At 43.9% G+C, this 22,884-nt stretch overlaps 1 long non-coding RNA gene across 1 annotated transcript in view; it reads left to right on the top strand.

Moving 5' to 3' along the window:
• LOC125182755 (uncharacterized) overlaps window positions 1–22,884 on the top strand; it is a 31,247-nt gene that overhangs the window by 1,209 nt on the left and 7,154 nt on the right. The gene's annotated exons all lie outside the window — the stretch shown is intronic.

Genomic DNA, 22,884 nt, shown 5'->3' with positions numbered 1-22,884 from the left:
CCTGCTGTAACAGAGGAGCTCATAGGTGGAGATACTGCTCTTCTGTGCTGTGTTTTGGGAGCTGACCCCAGGCACTTTGTAATGTACACGTGCTTCATAGATGCTTTACTGTATCATCAGCATCTTCAGAAACACGTAACTTTATTTTGCTGGCAGTAGGCAACGTCGAAAATCCTTCCCTGATAATTATCTCCGCCCTTTGGTGACCGCAGAGGTTAGATATCCAATGGCTGGTGTGTATTTATGCCTTCAGTCATGGCATTGAGGCAGCTATGCCAGAGGCACAGCGGTGAATAACCCCGAGCCGTGTTGGGATGATGTGCACCATGCACCTGGGGACTCACGCAGAGCTGTGGTTTGTGCTGTGATTCACCCTCCCGCTGACACCTACGTGGCCATTGCAAAACCAAATATCAAATGGCCCACTTGGTACACTTTTAGGAATCTTTTAAATGAGATTCATGGTGTAGGCTACTCCATGAGCTGGATTTAGTGGTTTTTGGTTTTTGCTTTCAGCTGGGAAACAGCATAAATATAATACGTAATCTATGTTAAGACTACGCGTGATACCAGCTATCCAGAGCGTTTGGATAAATGATACTGCTGTTTGCTAATTGGGAAGCTAGGGATAACAAGCCATAAGCATGTAGTAGTTCTGAGTTGTGAGCTTTAATTTAAGAGATTTGAAGAATTTTTTGTTGTTAAAGTTGTGAAGAAAATTTTCCAAGCCTGTCGTGGGTAACCGATGATAGCTGTAAATGTGCAGAGTCTGGAGCAATAGCTCTGAGACATGTGAACTGCTTCATGCCAGCGTATGCTGTGCCAGATGCCACAGACAAAATTGTAGTTAAGAACATCGGTGGTTTTGGGCTCCCTGTGTAAGGAGACGGCAAATAGCAAAGATATTGAACAGCATCCCCTAACGTGGGGAACAGCGTAGCTGTGTGGGCTAATAAACAAAAGAGGACACGAAAAGTGCATACATTAAGATGATGACGAGGCAAAATCATGTGATTTATTGTGCTGGTGCCTACAACTCTGATCCTGTCAAACCCGACAAGTTAATTAAGATGAGCCAGGACCGTGCCCACATGGCTCACTGCTGATAAAACCTGGGGGCACCGGCAGCGGCTCTGTTGACTCCGTATGTAGGAGGCTGAAGTTTTAGTGATGTGTGAGACGATCCCTATCTCTCCATTGCTGCTCTGAGTGACTTCTAAATCCCCGGATGAAAAATACCCAGAGCATCCTGAAGTAGTGGAGCCTATCCCTCTTTATTAGATGCCACCATCTCTCTTGCGGTTTCAGTTCTTCCTTATTTTGACTGGCTGTCACTGGGTGATTTTTGAAAGGCTTGTTTGTTGCTCTTCCCAAGCAGAGTATTTTTCATTATGTCTGTCTAACTCAAAACAAATGGTGGGCTGCACATGGGAATGCAGCTTGAGAAAACTGGAGATCAAAGAGAGGTCTTGACTCTGTGCTGAGGATCCCTGCTGCATTTCCCCTTTAACTGCCTCCCACCAAGCTCGTGGCTTATGATTTGAAGCTTGCTGTCTTTCTTTTCTTTTGTCTGAACATCTTTTCTTGAAAACAACAATAATAATAAAGTGAGAATGTTTTCCCATTGCAAACTTTCTCTCTGTTTCTTGTTCCATCAGTCCTTCATCTTGCTAATTTTCTGGAAAACTTCAATGGCTCTTCAGGATGCCAGGAAATGCTTCAGCTTGAATGAAAAGTAAAGCACAGAGCCCTTGTATCCAGTTCACCCAAACAGGAAAGGGCTGATCTGAACTGCTTCAGCCCTTGCCAGTTAGAGGTTGCTGTTGTGTGTCTGGAGGGCTTGTCTGCCCTTTGCATGTTGGATCTGAAGGTCACTCTGCCCTGATCACCACATCAGCAAGTTAGCTAGCACTTTCAGGGGAAAAAAAAAAAAATCCTACCCAAAGGATGGTAGGGAGAAATATGGCCAGGTGTCAGTTCCTGACACATCTCCGTTTTTACTTTCTTCTGCTAAAAACTGTGGTTTGGTATCAAGAGTATTGTTTTGGTTTTCTCCTCCCCTAGTGAGAACTTCCCTGAGCCGTGCAGTTTGTTACATATGTACATTTTTTTCCCCCCCACTGAGACGCAAGATTAGGGAAACTAAAGGAGGGGATTTTTCCTGACTTAGAACTATTGGTTTTGGGGAGGGCTTTTTTATCTGGCAATGTCAGTGAAAGGATGCCTCGCTGTCAGCTGAGAGAAGCTGCAGAGAGCAGCTATGTTGCTGGCTGGTTCAGAGTGTTTTGTTGTTCCATATAAGCCGGCCTTCAGAAGATACTTTTGTGAGATAACACTGTATCTCTCCTTCCTTTACTTCACAATCTGCTTTTCTTCAATATTTTTCTTGGAATCAAATATTTATGAAAATAATCAGTTACATTCACAGATTTCTTCCGAGCTTTATTTATTTTGAGAAGATGCTGATGTTATTGCCAAGCAGTATGAGACTGTTTACAAAGTAAACTGGGACCACAACAAAGAAGCGTGAAAGTAAAAAGGTGGGAGAAAGGAAGAGTGAGAGACAATGTATTGCTGTTCCTGAAAGCTGCTTTGCATTTCTATAGCACCTTTCCTCCCAGTGTTTCAGGGCACATTGCAAGCATTAGTCATACCTCATGCTAGATTTGAGAGATGAGTGAGGCAGTTCCTGCCCCCATTTAGAGGAAAAAAATCTGGATATCTGGAACCCAGGGAGAAAATCTTTTCTGGACCTTTCTGTGGAAGCTGAACAGGTCACTTCTCTGTACTTCAGTATGTAAAAGTTAGGGCACTTCAATATAGCTTGCTAATTCTGTACAGCGCCTTGTATTTCTCCCAGAGGAAGTAGAAAGGACATTGAAATACAAAAAGAACGTGTGCGTTGGGTATCTGCAGTCTGCAGACCTCACAGGGCAGCTCTGCATCTCTTACATGACTTTAGATGCCAGAAAATTGTGTGCAACTTTGTAACCACTTAGAAATGTGAAGCCTACACTATGTTTTAAAAAGAAGTGGTGAGAGTAGGACAATACAGCGCTGCAGGGAGTTAACACATCAAGCTCAGTAGCCAGTGAAGGAGCCAACTCATGGCAAAACTGACAAAAGTTTAAACCTATGCAAGTCTGAGTATGTTTGGCATGCTACTGGTGTCCTAGTGAATTTTTCTTTTCGTGCGTTTAGAGGGTTTGCCATATAGGGGTGCTGAATTTGGTTTGGGGCTTCTGGTTGATTACTGCAGAGAGACGTTGTTGAATTTATCAGCATCCTTACGAAGCTTAAAAAAGTGACTAGTTTGATTAACTGCAGTTTTAAACTGGTCTTCATTTCACTTGGTAGAGCTTTTAATTCAGTTAGGATTGCAGAAACCTGTTGTGAAATCTTGACTCTGTTGAAGCCAGTAAGAGCATTGCTATTGACTTCGGTGATGAAGCCAGGCTTTTTTTTCACAAAAAAAAAGTCAATGTTAATGATAAGAACAAGAGGCTTCATCCAAGTAACTTCACTAGCGGATTTGGTGTGTTTGAGAGGATTCTGGGGGAGGATAGACAAAGATTTCTTGTCTTTACCAATATTCCTAGTCATGTTTTCAAAGAACAAATGTATCTTTTTTTTCTCCTGGCAATGGATATATTGATGGTCTGGCAGATTGCACAACTGAGCTGATGACACACTGCTCCATTCTGAATGTTTCATATTCAGACATCTTAGCTCCTATTCTTTAGAGATAGGAGAGGTTTTTTTCTTACAGTATCCTATGTCTAGACATTTTTTTAGCATTCTCACGTATCACAATCCTACTAACTCATATGGACAAACCCAAAATATGTCTCTCTTACTTAATCTCCACTCTTTGGAGGAGAGTATGTGGTGTACACAAAATGAGAGACCTTGCTGTGACCACATGCCCCTGCGTGGTGCTTACACCCAGGAACAGAGCCTTGGCTCTTGAGCACTTGTCACTGATGATGCCACAGCTTGTTGCTGATGCACGGTGTCTTCCAGTGGAAACTGATAAACAGGAGATAGCTAATTAACGAGGTGATGTCAGGTGTGACGCTGGCACGTGCGTTGCGCATGATTAGCATGGGAGGTAAACTCTGATATTTTAATGAGGGTTTAAAAAGTTCTGGTGGGAATGAACCCTGCCACCCCAAGGTAGCACAATCCCCAAATTCTTAGTATAGTTGATTTGGGTCCTTCAGTTGGGTGCATTTCTGTACACATGCACTTTGTAAATCCAAGTGAATTCTAGGCTTACAAAGACACACATTCAGAATAACTGAGATCAGATTTTTAATGAACCATTCATTTAGACTTTCAAAAAAAAATTACCATACTCTGAAATGACTTGGCTGAAATAGTCATTGAATACTCGAAATGCTTGCAAACAATGATAGAGATTTGTAATATTCTCTAGCATTTAACTAAAGAATTGAACGTTTTTCCACCTCTTTAAAATTATTACTCTTCTGTCACCTTTGTGGAGAACAGTGCATTTGGTTACACAAAGCAATAAGGAAGATTAGGAGTGTAACTAAATAAATTGATTTTTGAGACGATGAACCTCTTCATATTTACAAGATGTTCTCAGTGTACATGAGCAGGCCCTGGGACTATGCATATGTAAAGGTCAGGTAAGTATAAACACAAGTAGAGCAGAATATAACTTTATGTTCAAGCCTGTCTCTTTGATGGTCAAATCCACACAGACAAGCACGCGGCGTGCTGAATGGGATTCTTCCAGTTAGTGGGCTTACTTCTCCTTGCGTGCAAGTGTGGTGCTGTGCTTAGGATAGAGTAAAATTGCTCCTTTGACTGCTTGCTCTTTAATTCCCCCTTCGTAGTCTCACAAATACTCCTGGAGCGACATTGCCATGAAGTGTCTGTGAAATCAAGTGACTGGTTGAGTCAATCACTGGGACATTTCTCCGAGAAAGCAAACTTCGGGCATGCACATCCCTTCTCACCAGGTCACGGCAGCTGGAAAGTGGGATTGTATTGCAGCCGCTGGCCTGTTCACACTAGTCCTCTCTCTAGGCCACTTGTTCACCATTTTCTCTGTGCTTGCAGGCTTGCAATTTTTTTGGTATGATCTTACAGAGACACCCCAGCTGTTAGGTGGGCATCGCACCACCAGTTTTCCAGGCTGGTATGGGCACTGGCATGGGTGAGAACTGGCTCAGCTTGCTCTGGTAGTGAGACCAGAGATCAAGATGAGCCAAGGAGCACATAAGAGGGGCCCTGCAGGACTGAAGAGACTCAGCGCTTGTGCACTTCTGTGGCTTACTAAGCAAGTAGTGAAGATCTGTATTTTGTAGCTTGACACTTGGATATGTTTCCGATGGAGAAACGGCACTGGGTTTTGGAAGTCTGTAGGAGTTCGGACATGTTAGCACTCTACCCACCCAGTGTGGAAAGAGCTGTGTAGGATATGGACTTCAAGTATTGTAGTACACCATTAAATGTGTAAAGATAAGGGAGTATTGCTCAGGGAAACCTGGCAACGTCCTGGAATCCAGCACTGCCACGTGTTTGGCATCTGGTAGCTGTGGCCTAACTGAGTGTGCCGTCTTAGTTCAGCAATTTCTCAGCTGGGAAGGAGCATCTGAGGCACTGTGTGATGGGGATCAGACATGCAGGATAGACCAGATCCTGGCTTGTTTTCGTAGTTACTGACTTAGTGCTTCTCCTCGTCATATGTAATGCAAATTATGCTGTGTAATAATTTGTGTACTTATGACTTAACTGTATGTGGCTGGAGCTGCCAGTTCCTATTCGTGTCTCTCCGTTGCCTGAAGGGAGTGAACACAGCAGATTGGATTAGGCCTCAGGTCTTAATGCACAAGCTGGGCAAGAATCCTTCAAGAAACGCACAATATCTTTCATTTTTAGTCTTAGATTTTCTTCACCTCTTCTAGAGAGTGGCTTAAGGCCTAACACATGAGCTATAGTAGCCAGCTGTACTGAGGACAACTGTGGCAACTCCTAATATCCAAATGTTGGACGTGGATTGCTGTGGAGGTAGGTGGGCTGCTGTAACCCTCAGCAGGTGGAATGGAGTTTAGAAGCTCATTAGGTTGGAGAATAAGAAATCGAGGGATGGCTGCTAGACGGGTGTCTGAAAGCACCAGGGAGAGGGCGTCTGGAGGCGAACTGATGAGCTGGGGAGAGCCTAAAACAAAGTGACTGGCTGTCAGCCGGGAAACCGGGATGCGCCCTGGGCTCTGCCTTTCCAGTCACACCCACTGATTGCAATCCCGCAAGAAGAGCAAGTGAGAGGGGGGAAAGTGAGGGGCTGCGTAGCGCAGGTGCTAGAAATGCCCTCTGGTACCCGCTAGCAGATGCAGGGCTTCTTTCTGTAGCTGCGGTGGATGGATGGCATTTCAGGGGCCTCCAGGAGAGCCTGGCAGAGCTGTCAAGTACTAGCACGTCACACACGAGGCAGACACTTGGTAGGCTGCTGCTTGCGGAAACCTGTGGGTGTTTTTCCCCCACATGCACTCCAGAGAGAGCATAATACAAGAAAGCTGTGTTTTATGGATGTGCTAATAAAATTTGTAACAACGGTCAAGGCTGACGGTGGCATCAGGGCTGGGCTGTTCAGGGGGCACGGGAGGAAGTGGGACAGCTCAAGACCTCATTATTTTGCTGTGTCTCGTATTAATCTTCCATTTATTCGTTTCTTGCACTGGAGTACTTCATCTGATCATTGTGTAATTCCAGTACGTCTGGAGTTCACCCCCAGCACTGATGACCATGCTGTGCTTTGGTTGCATCAATCAGTGTGGGGAGAATCTGAAATTTTTGGTGAAATTTTCATCTACCCTTAAGCTTGAGGGATGAGGCAGCTTTTTTTTGCTGTTTGGCTGTTTCAGGGAATTGATTCCACATTAAGGATAGAGGGCAGTTCGTTTTTCACCCATTTGTTAAATGAAATTTCTTCCCTGTTAACAAATGTACCATGAAATTCAGGGGTGGGTAACACTTTCCAGCAGCTGGCTGCAGCAAGAGCCGAGACTGAACTAAAGTCTTTTATTTGGCTATGAACTTTCCAAAAGCCCAGGGTGGCTACTTACATCAAACAAGCATGCTGAGAGCTCCTCTGTCTTTATAGACTTACACCTGAATGCAGAATTCTTATTTTCATACATCTGTCTCAGATCTGGGGGAAGCCGGAGTTGATGCTGACTTCTGAGAGATATACAATTGCAATCAGCAGCGGTTGCTGCCGTTAGATCCTGTTGCTCGGTGCTAAACAGGAATTAGTGCTGCAGACTTATTTGGAGGATGAAAAATATATAAAAATCTGTATAAATATATTCAGTTATTATTAGAAGAGGTATTTAAATCTTCCAGTGGTTGGGTGCCCCAGATACAAACTGATGGAAGCAGGAAAAACCTCCTCTTGCAAATGAGTTATTTGGTAATGTTTCATCAGAGATTTTGCTGCTGTAGATAAATTTTCTTGGGCTGGGCACGCAGTTAACTCCACCATTCAAAGCCAACCATTTATCTGATCTTCTGCAGAAATTAAAAAATCTGTTATTTCACAACTGTGAGTATACGTGGCAAGGTGGCTATGTTGTTACAGTTTACAACATGACAGAAAAGCTCTGAAAGGTTTTTGATGTTTTAGGGCGCAGCCTTTAGTAAGAATAATTAATAATTAACTAAGCTAGTGCTCAACCAATAGTTAATCGCATTTTTTGGCAAAATTTCCGTTGTTAACCTAAGATACTGCATGGTGTTTTGTTTAAGCAAATAAATGATTTTGTAGGAATTTGATAATCTTTTAAATGTAGGAGTCTTTTAAAATAAAGTATCTCCTACTTCAAGCCCTCATAGATTGCTGTGGTTAGCTTTGAGCCATGTGAAATTGAGAGGGGCTACAGAACTATAAAGCTGAAGACTGTAGAGAAACCCAAAGCTCAAGTACTTATTTTCACAGAACTTAGGATAAAAATTTACTGCGCAGTGTTGTAACCACCTAAAACTTCACCCTGACTTTTGCTGTACTGCGGGCCAGTTTCTAATCTTGCTGCAGTTAAAACCAGAAGTCGCAGTAATTTTTAAGGGGAGAAAAGAGGATGAACTTTGCTGCATAATGCTTTTAGGCTTCTTTAGACGTTATTTCACTTAAAATACTGTATAGAAAGGCTGAATCTGTAGATTTTAAAAAAAAGGGTGGGGAGGGGGCTAAAACTGCAAAACGTGACCTGAATGGGGTGGAAGACAGAAAGCAAGCTCAGGGTATGAACGCCGGACCTAACAGCAGTGCAGTTCAGGGCTGGTGTCTAGTTGCAGAGCTCTGGAGACACAAGGACTACGTACTAGCAGTGACCGGGGGTAAAAGGTGGTTATTGCTGATGCACGTCAGATTTCTGCCTGTTGGCATTAGCTACCCTCAAAAGACTGGGATAGAAGAGGGCGAAGTCTTCATTGGAAGTAGTTCTGTGCACCAAGCTAGATTAAGTCTTGAGCGAGTTAGTAGAAAAGATTATAGGAAAGTGATAAGAACTGTGCATGAGAGATGTGGCAAGTTCAACACCAGGCGTGCTGAACTCTGTTCTGGCTTTTCGTTTCTACAGGACATAGCAATAAAGGGGTGAGTAAACTTCCCATCTGCCTGCTGGGCTTTGTCAGAAATGCCTGACGGACCTGAGCTGGTGCTGGGCTCAGCCTGGAAGTCAGCAGATCCGCCTGACTGCTTCAGGCTTGCTCTGCAGCCAGCAGTGGCTACTCCAGCCCTTGGGCACTGAACAAGAATCCTGGATAAGGGAAGGTAACATCACAGAGAGCTGTGAAGGGCGGCTTGTGGGGCTTTGGGAGCAGGAACAAGCTAGAGAAAAAAGTCTGGAAGGAAGGGAAAGAATGAAGGGTGGCTTTGGGCGATGGAAAGTTTGAGAAATATGCAGAGAATCTAGCTGAAAGGTTTCTTCGCTGATTGATTTAACTTACAGTGGAGTGAAATTGGCCTTGGGTCAAGTCTCCGATGCTTTTATATGACTGCTCTGCCTCTGAGCATCCTAGAGTGACAGTTGGGCCAAGCGTTTTGGCCTGTGGGCAGATAAACAGGGAAGGCATAAATGTCCCTTTCAAGGACAGCTCCCTGCTATATGCTTTCCGTGCCAGTTGTAGGTCTGTTTTACCCTCCGGGTTGCTCTGTCAGGAGGTGGATAGGAAGTGCACCTCTTTGCACCTGGAAATCTGTTGAAAGCCGCTGCATTGTCAGTTGTGACACTTCTAGAGCTCACTTGTGCTATGGAAGCTCTCAGGATGTCCTTGGAGCACACCCATGTGCTATCAGTCCCCTGAAAATACAAGTTGATTTAATATGTAGGTCAGAAAGCACATCCCAATTTATCTAATAGATGAGAGTTGCCTAATTTTGTGTCACCGGAGCTGCTGACCATTTTTTTGAAGGTAATATAATAATAGCTCGAAGGTAATGTAATAGCTTTGCTCTCAATGCAGGGATTAAGGAGGGTCACCAGGTATTGCAACCCAAAGGGCGGGTGCAGGTCTCACTTTCAGTGGCATTAATAAATAAAAGCATCTGCCAGAGAGTCAGGTTGTGTGTGAGGACTGCTGTGCTAGAGGAACAACCAACAAGGAACAAAGCCTCGGAGTGGCATTTACCTGTTGTCTGTAAATGGGCTGAACACAAACAACACACGCATCTCCACAGTGACTCCAAACCAAAAAGTAGGCCAGGAATCCCACGGGGAGCTGTTGCCCCCATGCCCGCATTATGGCCCTCTGTCTTCCCTCGTCTTCCAGCCCCCGAGGAGTCGGGCGGGGAGCTCCTGCTGTCCGGCGGTCTGGGCTGCGGCAGCCTGTCTTGCGCCGCGCGCGTTTGTCCCCCACGCTTCCTTTGCTGCTGTCTGTAGCAGCCTCACTCAGCGCTGAGCAGTTTTGCATCTGAAATTAAAAAGATGTCTGGATCTGACTAAATCATATTTCATTATCTCAGCGGGCAGCAGATTTAGGAGCTAGATCTGCAGTGAACATTTATTAGGTTGTGTGTCTTCTGGGGATAGCTATTTTTTTTATCATCAGATTCCATGACTTAGCATCATAATTAGCTATTAGACATACATACTCCAGTTAAGAGCTGCTTTTTTTTTTTTTTTTTTTAACCCTGCTTATTGTAAGAGTCTCTGTTCTCATTTATAGGGGAGTTTTGCACAGTTCTTCAAGTGCAAGATAGCCAATGGGAGTGAGACCTGTAATTAATCCGCCCCATGCACAGTGCAAGCAGAAGAAACTCTTCTGTCTCTGCAAGTTATCTGATAAGACTGCGACGCTGCTAGTTAGCATGGTGGGTTTTGTGATGTTGGTGCTGGGGCTGGCACCCAGCAAATGCATTCCTTATGAAGTATGAGGAGCAACAAGAGCTGATTCAGAGGGTTTCCACTAGACAACAGAAAAATAACTTGAGTTCAGTTTCCCATCCCTTCTTGCAGATATGAAGTGAGTGAGGTGGGGAGCATTGAAAGGGAGCAGTGAGAGCAGTGGCCTGAACTGAGGGACATCCAAATTCAGCTCTTGCTTTGCCATAGACAATCTGTGTGGCTTTGGTCGCATGTCCTCACTGTACTTTGGCTTGTTTTCCATAAAATAACCTCACATATTTTGTGATAAAGTGAGCCCCCCTTGGATGCTGCAGTATTAGGGTATCTTCTTGTTTGGTCACGAAGGTGTTAAAAACAGTGGAAAGCACGGGGTGAGGATTGTTGTCCCTTTAAATGAAGTTCTTTTATGTAATGCTGCTTGGTTTATTGCACAGGAAATATCTTTGTTCCTTAGCTCTCCAGCTACTGTGGTACCTGCCATTTTTTGCAATTTACTTCTGAGAATGTTTTTCTAACTGCCTTGTGTTCTTGGATCGGATACAACACCCTTTGATTCCTGTTGTCCTTTTGTCTTTGTTTGTTTGGCTCTAAACATTTTGTTCCCTGAACGTGGGCCCAGGTTCTCTTCTCCCCCGTGCTGCAGCAGAGCAGGAGTACTGCGTCTGAGGCAATTAGCTAACAAGCATTGGCACATGCCAGGGAAATTAGGGCTGTTGATTATGTTTCAGTCTTGTCAAGGATTCTGTACTGCTCTTCCCAAATCTTCCAGTCCTGGTTCCAACGTGCAGACCAGTTCCAAGACCAACTACACTTCGCCTGGTGTTAATCTACGCCACATTTCCAGTTACATTGTTCTCCTTCACTGCTTTGTGAAGTCGCAGCACCAAGGGAAATTGTACATACCGCTGCCTGGCTCCTGCCAAACTCAGCTGGATGGAGACCTCAAAAGCCAGGCCTGTCTAGACAGCCATGTTCGCAAGATAGTGAACTTACGTGGTCACAAGTCCACTCGAAACATCAAGTGAAGACTGGAGCATCACTGATGCAAGATGGTCCAAAGCCTGCAGGAGTGCTGACCCTTCAAATGAGAATCCGCAGGCAAGACCTCTGCTGGTGATTTCCTAGCGGGGCATGCCAGAAATGGAGAAAGGAATGACATTCGTGATGCAAAAACTGTTTTTCTATTACCCCTTCTGATCTCCAGGGAAGAGCGGAGTTGCTCAAAAATGGAAAACAATTAAGGGCTGAGCAGAAATAGCAACTGTCCTCAAGTCTTCTGTGTTCTTCTGTCACAGCTGACTTCAGACTCCGTCCTCATCCCGTCTCCTTGCAAAGTGCTGCGAGCCAGAGCCCCACAGACAGACCTGGCCTGAGCCTCCCTGTGCTGCTCTCCTGTTCCTCTGCGCTGTGGTTGTCTGGCCCACATCTGCCCTGCCTGTGCTTGGATGTGGTTTGCATTCAGCCAGCTGCTCTTACCTTGTTTTTCTGGCACCTATTGCTCCACCATCTAAGAGTCAGATTAAAAACAAATAAAAAATATGTAAAATAGAAACTAGGGTGACTGCAGAGCTTAACAGAGGTATAAAAAGTCATTGCTTTTCCCTTCTGAGTTATAGTGGAGTTTATACAGGGTATTTCTGCTCAGATCAGGGCCTGTTTAGGTCTGTGCAAAGCTACAGCTACCTGGGACACTTAAAGTCAGTAAGAGTCTGAAATTAGTGTGCTTCCAGCGATACGCAGGTACCAGGCGGAGTGGTTGTGGTTTCAGTTTAAATGCCTATGAAGCTCCCATGTTAGGTACTCAAGATCCTATCCAAGAATTACTTATTTTAAATTGTATTTAGCCTTAAATGCTTGACAATATTCAGTGCTGCTGCTCTCCTTAATTTTACTGGGAGGAGGAAAACTGTTAACCCTGTTTTGTAAATGGCCAAACTGTACAGACTGGCCGCGGTGGAGCAAGGACTGTAATCCCCAATTCTAAATTTTCTGTTAAAACCCTAATCCCTGGGCTATCCTTCTGTTTCAGACAGCGTTCTGGATGGTGTATAACTTGTCTGAAGTGATGCACCTGCCACTATAGCTAGTTATTTTCTTTCTGTTGCTGTATCAAAAATGTTTTTTTAATTGACAGATTCTTTTTTTTTTTTTTTTCCCTGGAGTGATTAAAAATTGGATGCTACTGCTTGCAGTTTGTAGGTCTCTGTCAGAGCCCTCTGGTTCAAATAGTTCAACAAATTGCATGTAGACAAGCAGTGTCTTGGGACTTAGAAAGGTTGATGCCTGGGCTGAATGGGGAAGAATTCTCCTTCTGTGAGGTTTCCAGTGTTCACTAGATGGTAAGAATCAAAACATCTGATTTGCCTGAGGATCTTATTTTTTTTTGAACAAAATTTCATTGATTATTTTTTAATGGAAAAAGGGAGGAAAAATACAGATGCTTGCAGAGAATACAGACAGGAAAGAACAGCAGGATAGAGGGAATGTGGAAGTAGGTCAAATGCATTGCAGGCTAAAAAAAAATAATCATTATTATGATTAGGAGAGATTAAGGAAGACAAGAGCAACACAGCATCAAAAGAATCCAATTTATCATGCCATTTAAACAAGAACATTCCTTGCAAAGCAAGCTCTCCATGCCATATACCACTTTGGAGCAAAATGAGAGAACGTCCCATGCTACGTATTTATTTTAATATCTAGTCTTCTGTATAATAATCCATGAATCCTTGAAGAAACCTGCTTTTAACTGTCATGAGGAACTAATGCTGCAGAAACTGCTACCCACCCTTCAGTGCTGGAGTTCTTTCTTTTAAATTTTTCATTTTTAAAGCTGTAATTATCCAGTTAGGTCCCTAGGTGAAGAAAGGGCCCAATGTAATAGTAGCACTTGCTGACAGCAGTTAATCCATTATTTCTTCAGCGTGTTGGATACTTTACATAAAATAAGGAGATTCTCATCTGAAAGATTCCACATAACGACAATTTACAAGTGTGAATTTATTTAATGTGAGGACGCTCAGGAACTTTGCAATGACACGTAGATCCTGTCATTTTTCTTAACTTTGGGGCAGCTAGAATTCCCTGAGATCTGACCAGCATGGTCTGACTTACTCTGTTTCCCTTCGTCCCCTTTTTCTTTCTAGTTTTGACTAACTCAATGTCCCGCTTGCCGCAGCCTCAAGGCGTTTTGATGGGTTTTCCTTGTTCTGGTTGCATCTAGGCAGAAATGAATGCTGAGGTCCCAGCTTTAGCTCTGCAAATCGGAACATTCTTCTCCTCCAGCATGGTTTTACTGATGTCTCCAACAGTGGGCCTTAATGGTAGACACTGGCAATGCCACCGGATTTGCAAGAGACGCACTTCTTTTTGTAATACAGACCCTGTGCTCTATGACTTCTGTTATGACCTGGGAATTTGGGGCCTGTTTCTGCTCAGCACCGCAGGCATCTTTTTGTTGAGGTAAATTAGCTGCATTTCCTTTGACTTCACACGGAGCTGGAGTGTTCCCTGCATGTTTTTAATGTTGGATTGGGTCCTCTAGACAGAAACAGCAACCTGTGAGCTGTTTGACAGAGGTCTGCCATGTCAAATATTTCTTAGCAGGAGCAAGCTGCCTGTTAAATTTAAACAAGATGTGGATGTCTCTTAGCAGTTGGTTAAGAGCTGGCTGAACACCCTTCTAAATAGCTGAACGCTGCTGCCAGAGCCTGCGGACCGGTTTGCAGCCTACATCAAGACCCGTAGATCCACTGACTTGAGATGAAGCATGTGAAAGGTTCGGCGTTTTAGAAGCTTTTGATTAACAGCATGTTTGACACCACTCATTAGTTTCCTGCTCCTATTCAGGAGGAATTGGTGTAGGAAGCACGCTAAAACTTTAAAGCAGGGGCTGCCCATGCTGCTGAAGTTACAGCTGGTGCATTCCCAGCCTTCCAAGCCAGAAGTCAGATCCTTGTCTGCTGCCTTTGCAAGGATCGGGGGCAATGCAAACCCTGACTTGGGTTAACGCTCTCGTTGCTGGCTGGCTGTCCCGCTGCCACTCTAACAATGCTGCCTTTCAGGTCAAGCACTGCCAGAACTGCCTCCACTCTGCACACCACAAGGCAGACTTAAATGGAAATAACCTGACTCTCCTTTGTTCAGGCAATAGTGTGAGTGCGTGGGGAAAATCTTACCCCCAGTCTTGTTCTGGATCTCTTCCAAAGATTGGTTTAAATGTTGAAGCAAGATGCTTATCTTTCTATTTTGTTGAAACTCCAGATCTTAATGGTTTTATGCATGCTAAATTCTTCCTTTGCATCTTGCTACCGCAACTTCAACTTGTTTAAGTTGGTATAGAGTTTCTGGGTTTAATAATGCTATGCTAAATTATACCTGGTGAGATTTTGGTCTCTTATTGCTATGTGTTTTTTGTTTGTTTGTTTGTTTTGTTTTGCCTTTTTTTTTTTTCCATAAAAATACAAGGTAACTTAATATCGGTAGTCTCCTCTTGCTGTGGTCCAGTGCCCTGTGAAAATCTTGGTACAACATTGCAAGGTTTAGCATTTCAAGCACTGCTTTAGAGTATCCTTGCAGTGTTAGATATCGATTCAGTCTGATGGTATGTGGGTTTGGAAAGAGAAGTACAAGCTCTTCTTATAAACCAGCACACTTGAAACACTTTTTAATTGCATATTGGAAAGGCATAAGGAAAAATTAGGATACTTGGACTGCATTCCTAGATGCATTAGTGACTCCTGTGACTTACTACAAGCCCTGCACGCTTGAGATTTCCCTTAAGTTTAAAAGCTGTGCTTAAGGTTTCGCATTTACAAAAATCACTGACAGTAGTTTAAGATTCAGTGTTTATGAAGAACACTGCAATGCTTTGAGAGCTGCTGAATAAATGGCAAGCCTTGCCATTATTATTATTGTTCCACCTTTAAGCTGTCAGATTGTATAAATCTAGGCAGATGCCTTAAAGCACTGTGTGCAGATGAAAGCTCTCTAAAGGAACAAATTCCCCTTTCCTTCATCTTGGAATAACATGTCGTAATTGTATGGGAAGATAGGGCAGCTATTACTGAAGAGAAGGTATAAAAGAATAGGAAAGAACCTAATGCAGCACTAGAAAAAGAAGAGAGAGGGTACAGCTATTCATCCAAAATGATAATGAATCATGAAGTATCCCCAAACCGGCCTGTTGAGTGTGTCTAATAAACACTTTGACGTTAAGGGACCTTTATGACCGTGAGACAATGGCTGTCGTCTGCTAAATGCCCCGCGCTCTGGATGCAAATGTAATACCCAGGAGCCTGAGATAACAGCATGTAACCTGCTCATTGATGCTATTTCTTTTTTAACCTGAAAGTCTCAAAGTTATTCTAAAGGCATGTTAGATACTCAAACTCATTTGCCTTGTTTGTGACAGTCTTGCCTAACTGATTTATAAACTTTGTGCTCTGAAATCGTAAACCGAGTGTTTGCTAGACTCTAGTATTTCTCTGGGAATTATAGATCAGGGCTTCTACGGGAATTCTGTAGGGTGCCTTTAAGTTAGTGTGCGTGTGGGGAACAAAATTATATTGGTGATTAATACACCCATAAAAGAGAAGTGTGAAAGTGTGTTGCCAGAAATCCCGCAACATTAATGATTTACCTGTTTGCATCCTGCTTTCCTAAATTCCTCTCCAGAGCCTAATACAGAACTTCTCCAGATCTTTCTCAGGCAGCTGCTGTTTGTTGCATGCACTACAAACTGCTGTGACATACCTGCAGCATTTTGATGAAATCACTGCAGCCGGAATCATTGGTGGTGCAATTATGCCGTATATAGATGCTTTAATTACACCAGTGAGATGTTATGAGGTTAATTAATTGTTGCTTATTGAGCGCTTTAAGGCTCTTGAATGAAAGATACTACATATGTGCAAAGGATGATCATTAGTTATTAACAGCAATGCTTCCAGCTCTTTGCAGGGTAAAAACGATTTATTTTTATTGTGAAATGTTAATTTTGAAGTCTACTTGGATCCAGGGCATGTTTCAGGTTGCAAGCCAAAACTTAGGTGGTGATGCACGCTCTGAAATTTGGCTCGTGGGAGTGGTCCCTTCAGTTTTTGTCAGAAAAACAGGAAAGAGCTAGAAATGCAGCAGGTTACAGAAACCAGAGGAGGTGATTGCGTGGGAGGAGGTTTCTCAGCTTTCGGTAAAATTAGTAGGAAATGGAAGAACTCAGAGGAATGTTGAGATACTGGCTCTAATTTCATAATTTCAAGCCATGGTCATTGAACAGCATCCTTTTGCATGCATGCAGCAATTGCAGTTCCTTTACCTTCAAAGCTGCCTTCTCCTATTTAGGCTTTTTCCTAAATATTTCCTGTATCAGCAGCAACTGCAGTCTTGCCTGTGGGCATGGCCAATGGATCTGTGCTGAAAACCGGGCTGCGTAAACGCTGGTATTTATCCTGGCACTCTGTGCTATGTCTAGGGAGATATTTCATCAGTTCTCAGAACTTAATAACTCAGCGTGTCAAAATATGGGCTGTTCAATTACTGGAATTTCTTTACTCATTTCAGAAATCTCTCTGTTCCCTGTGCTGCTTCTTGCCACACTTGTTCATTCTTATATTAAGGAAGAAATTTGTTTACTGATGGGAGGGGGGGAGGAGGAGAGAGACTTCTATCCTCTTGTTACTTCCTGTGAAAAAACAAAGTGCCTCATACGGCTTGGTTCAATACCTGGATGTTCAGTGTTTGTCTCCGTGCCAGAGACAGACCTGCTTACTGTGGCAGGTTCTGCAATGCCTGAAAGTGGAAGGGATGCAACCCAAAGAAAGCTGACCTGTCTTTGCTCTCTGAACCCTGTGCCAAGCCAAAGATGACTAATACCATTAAAATCAGCTGAGAGGACTGGCTCTTTCTGTCTCTGGAAAATAATTACTGAAACGGAAAACTACAGCAGCTCTTCAGGCTGTTTGGGAGGCAAACGAATCGTTGATAACAAAGGAATTTGTTGATAACAAAGGCGGGAGTTGGGCACGTCTACCGAAACAAGGTGTGACTACAGCTGCTGTAAGGCTGCACTAAAATGAAGACGCTGGGCAGCGGGGCTCGCAGGGAGGGCTGCAGGATGTCCTGCAAGGTGGTGAACGCCTCCGGCTCCTGCTGACTTGCGCTGAAGGGGCTGCTCAGGCTGAGGATCCTTGGATCTGCAAGGGAACAGAGGCAGCTGCCGAAGGGTGGACTGGAACCCATGCAGCATATTTCTAAATGGCTGAGGCTTGTCCCAGCATAAAATAGCATGAGCTTCCTTATCGAGGCGGCTGGAGGATCCCAGCACTAGAATGGCTGCGAGCAGTTGCACAGCTATTGAACGTGGTCTCTATACGTACAGCCTTTTATCAAACTCCCTCTAACAGTGATGGTGTTTGTGAGAGGTGTGTGACTGCCATGCTTCTGTTCAGGTGTTCTGTGTACTACCTCATGAACACCATGGGTTCACTCTGAATACACGTTGTCTGTGAGCTGCTTGCTTAATAGCTCCAAAGCTTCCTGGAGGCATCTGTCTTGCTCTGCAGGTGCTGTAGGGATGTTTTACATATGCAAAGGATGTGTTCAGGAGCCCTGGACACAGAAATACCTGATCAAAGCTGCTGCTGCATCTCCAGAAAGCCACAAAAGAATACGTGCTCCTCAGTTCTGCTTGAATAAAGTTTCCAGAAAGAAAGAAAGAAAGAAAGAAAGAATCCGGTTAGGTAATCCTGTATACTTGAAAGCTCTAGATAAAAGCATGGAATTTAGCAAGTTGCTTTGTTTTTCTGTATTTGTTTTGTTTTCGTTATCTTCTGTGGATTTCTTTGTTGGTTTTGTTGCTGTTTTGGTTTGATTTGGGTTGGGTTTTTTGCATCACTGCGCTTGTGATGTGCAGTGTCCAGTTTGGGAATGAAGTGCAACATGAAGAATAATCCAAATGACAGACCATTTGAAGAAGCATGGAAGGGTGTCTGGAAGGATAACTGGCATTATCCCCTGGGAAGTTTTCGCCAATGGTAATGGGCCTAAGCATTTTCACAATGAGAAAGTTCACAGTGAGAAAAGACCTAGGTCTGTTTTACAGATTGATGGTTTGAGGGAGCTTAATTTTGTATGAACTGGCTTTTTTTCCTGAGAATGAAAAAACATAAGTTGGATATTCGAAAGCACAAATCATTTCTGCAGGTGCAGGACCTAGTTATGCATGGGTTACAAGTCAGATACAGCAAGTCTGATCAGGCAAACTTCCTCGAGGAAGGTCAGTTGCCATTCTTTTCTAAGTATAAAGCAGCTGGGACTATGGGGCTGTGGTGTACAACTGGAAGATGTAGATTTTTCTGCAAAATAGATTACGATGATGATAAAAATACCCCATTAATCAAATCAAGGAAAACTCCAGCAAGGTTGCTGTTATTTTAAAATTCCGATGTTGCAGTCTAGATCTATACCAATTATTGTCAAGGAGGGAGGGAACTCTGGCTTCAGAAGCAGGACTGGGGAGTTAGGGCAAATCTCATTGAAAAGCCTGCATGCGTTGAACTGCTCAGTCATATGAAACATTACAAATGCTGTGGCTGATAGAGAAGTACATTTGACACGGCTGATAGAGAAGTATGGCTGAGAGAAGTCCATTTGTCTCAGTTACTGCTGCAGCCCAGAAATACAAATGCTTCCTGTGCTGCAGTTGTTTTGACTCGGAATAATCATTTTCCCTTCCGTGCTCCCTCTTCCTTGGACTCCGATCACCTGTCAGCCAAGGTAGGCTGCTAGGCAGAGGCAAAGTGCGAATGGCTAGGTGCCCATCTTTGTAGGTGAAAGACTATTTTATTAAATCTTTCTGGACAGTGTGTTTCAATTTCTGTTGCTCTAGGGGATCTGGAATCTGAGCCAGTCAGTAAAACAGGCCTCCTGCTCTTAGAGATGCCAGAAGCGATCTGCCTGTCTGCTGAGTGGAAATGATACGATCGTGGCCAAGTTTTGTGTTCCAGGCTTCAGCCCACGCAATTAATTTTCCCATTGTGGTGGTGTTTAGAGACACAGCAATCCCACTGGGTGAGATGCTGTGTGGGTCATGCGAGACCCAAAAAAAGCACACATTTTCAAAAGGCAAGACAGAAACACAAATTGTTTTTCTATGGATGAGTTTTCACGTAGTGACTTACTAACGCGTATATATAAAGCCTGCAGTACCTGGTTTACTATTTTACACATGAAATTATTTTCTCCTAATATTCAGCTCCTGCTCATCAGATTGATGTGATGGTAAAACCATCTGCAACGTTATTTGCAGGCAGTATAAAACAGAGCCCTTTCACAAGGTATTGTGGCAGTCTATTGTCTCGCTCCCGCTTCAGCTGCCTCCCCCACCCCCCCACCTCATCTCTTTATTTTTCCTGCTTACTCAGCAGGTTCTAAAACAGATTTGAAGCAAGGATGAAAGCAAACAGCCCTAAAAATGCTGACTTCTCCAAGTAGCGCACCCTGCCATTCAGGTACCCAGGGACAGAAGTACAACCAACATCGTCCTAATAGCAGACTTTAATCTCCTTCTAAAGGTAGACAGACGTAAAAGGGAAAATAATTTACAAACAGCAGTGCTAAAAATAAAATGCTTAGAAGAAAAAATACCTTATTTACCATAAAGTAGGCAACATACAGAACAAAGAGGAAAAAAGTGAAAACATGGTCCTTTTTCCCTTCCCTGAAAATAATATTTTTTAAAGCTTTGATAAACCAGCCTTGCATATTAACCTCTCAGCGTGGGGACAAATGTAATATGCTACCAGCTTCTGCCTCCCTCTGTCAGAGAGGGTTTTCTTTTTCCCTTTGCTCGCGGGTAAGAGCAGAGTAGCCCATCACCTCCCTGCTCCCTGGGGCTGTGCAGTCCCCACTGCAGACGGGGCCATCCGCTGTGTCATGGAGCAGAAAGGAGCTCTGCTGATTTACTCCACAGGAAAATCCTGCCAACTGCAGAAAAAAATCAAAGGATTGAACTTAATGTTCATTTAACGTCCACACTTCTTGTGCCTTTTAGACCAACGCTTTCCTTCCCCACGGCACAGATCTCCCAATTCCCGTAGTCATTTAATTTTAATCGAGGATTGGGGCTTCTGTACAGGTCACTGAATACTCTTCCATGAAAAGGAGCTTATCAAACCAAAACAGACCAATATGGTGAAGGTGGGTTTTTGTTTTGTTTTGTTTTTCCCAGCTGACTGAGGCACCAGGTAGTTCTGATTTTGCCTTTCCCCTGCAGGGTCAGGGCTGTCTGTGAAGGGCCATCTAAAAGGAGGACTCTAGTCTCACCTGCCTTTGATGTAAGCTTGTCTTTGGCACATCCTAACTAAATAGGATAAGAGAGCCTGTGTTCAGCGTGTAACAGGTACAGATGAAAGCAAAAGATGAGCCCCTTAAAAAACAAACAAACAAAAAAAAAACACCTAAACCTCTCCTCCTGCTTTGGAATTCAGCGTTATTCCGACTTTCACAGCTGCCTGAAGGACCAGAGCTTCTAACATCTCAGTTAGACAAGACACTAATAAAAGCTTATTCACCCAGTAGTGTTTCTTTAAACTGCTTTCATGTTTTCAACACAAAATCTTGGGGGTTTATACATGGCTACATCAGCATTCGTCCCTGTTTCACATCTGAGGAAACTGAGACACAGGAAAGGCAGATGGCAGATGTCTTATTCACCATCATGTAACGAGGGCTGAGCATGTCAAGAACAACAAGAAGATGGCCTGATTTGGGGCCAATTGATGCAATCCTAAAGTCACCATATTTCCCTTAGCTGCGTCTCCTGGTATGGCAAGTCCAACCTGTATGACTGTCGGTAGAGTGTATGATTTATTCCCTTTCCATGGGGAAGATGAATCTGTGGAAGATCCCGTGGACCTCTGGTTGCTGCAGAGCACTTCCGTAAGACTAAAGGCTTGTCTTGCTTCTTCCCATTTGTTTGACTGTGACCTGTGAGGGACATTGGTCTGGGGCACCTAAAGGAGAGAGAAGAGAGGACGTGATGCTGTGACACGTGGCTTAGAGCGCTATAAACCAGTCCTTGCTCTGGGCCTCTGGAAAAGGGAAGAGACTGTCAGAACTGGAGAGAGGGGTGGTGTGAGTGAGAAAAGAGGGGGCTGAAATGGTGGGAGAGAGAGAAGGGAAGAGGGCAAGGAAAATATGTGAGCACAGGAGGTTCAAAGACATTCTTTGGCTTCTTCTGCCTCCTGTGCCTGTGCTGGCTCAGCCAGTGCTGAGGCCATGAAGACCTCCCTTAATCTACATTTCCTTTTCCTCTTTCACTGGGAATGGAAGAGTCACATGTAAGTGACCCTGCTCTCCCCCTCTTTCCCTCTCCATTTCCTTTCCCAGCAACGTCTCTCTGGGAGACGCAGCCATCTGGCTGTTTATTGCAGCATGGGCTGAACTCTTAGATGTATCCTTTGGAATTTGGTCCTGGTTTTATGATTTCTCTATCATTCCTTTGCATTTTCTGTATGTCTCATTTGCTTCCCTTGAGCTACTGTTGCATTGGTGAACTCTGTCTCCTTGTATCCCATACACTTTCACGTTTCCTCCTCTCCCCAGAGCTTCTCAACATTCCTGTTTGGTTTCTGCTCCTTTTATTCCGCTTTTTTTCTCACGTTTCTCTGCTTCCTGTTAGCACAGGGAGCACCATCCCACTCCGAAACAGTTGACTGAGCACAGGCATCAGCCTCCCTCGTGCTATAATCCCATCCATCCTGGGTCAAGACACTGACCTCAGAGGCATTGCTGGAGGCGGAAAGGGAAGATGCAAACGATTCCAGAGGAAGTTCAGCCTTGAAGTTCAGCACTGGGATAATGAGCAAGAATCCCTAGCCTGTCTCCCTTTGTGCTACGAGCAAAATGCATAGCACAGTCTGCTTAACTCCTTCACTTCCAGGAGCAAGCAACAATGCTGGTAAAGAGACAGGGAAACAAAAACGATTGTCCTCCATGGAAGTCTGTCTGCTCTATACTTGTAAGGGGCATGATGTCCCAGGAATAAAATGGTGAAGTAGAAATCTGTCCTGGATGCTCTGGAGTGTCATACTCCTTTTGTCATCTTAACCATTAAAGCTGCTGCAAACGTATTTCTTGATGGACTTCTCATGAAAGAATGGATTGATGCTGTGGAATGAAATCTTTGGTCATGTGTGGTGGGGAGATAAGCTGGGAATATTGTAGGGCCATCGTTCTATGCTCTTCGAGTAACTAAGACCTTTTTTTAATTATTATTTTTTTTATTTCATTCCGCCTGCTGTAACAGTGAACTTTCCACAGTCATTTGCTTGTGCTGGACATAGTCAGGACAGGGCTGAAGATAAAGCTGATGCTCCCTATACCTTGACAAGTGTTACATGTGATGAGAGGCATGCACGGGTGGTGCGCCGGGATCTGTGCCGAGGAGGCTGAATGGCCACTGACAGCTTCACAGTGGCAAAGGATGCGGACCCAGAATAATTAAGCG

This window comes from Anser cygnoides, chromosome 21 (assembly GCF_040182565.1).
Source record: "Anser cygnoides isolate HZ-2024a breed goose chromosome 21, Taihu_goose_T2T_genome, whole genome shotgun sequence".
In the NCBI taxonomy this organism is placed as follows: domain Eukaryota; kingdom Metazoa; phylum Chordata; class Aves; order Anseriformes; family Anatidae; genus Anser; species Anser cygnoides.
This window is presented reverse-complemented; position numbering and strand designations above follow the sequence as displayed.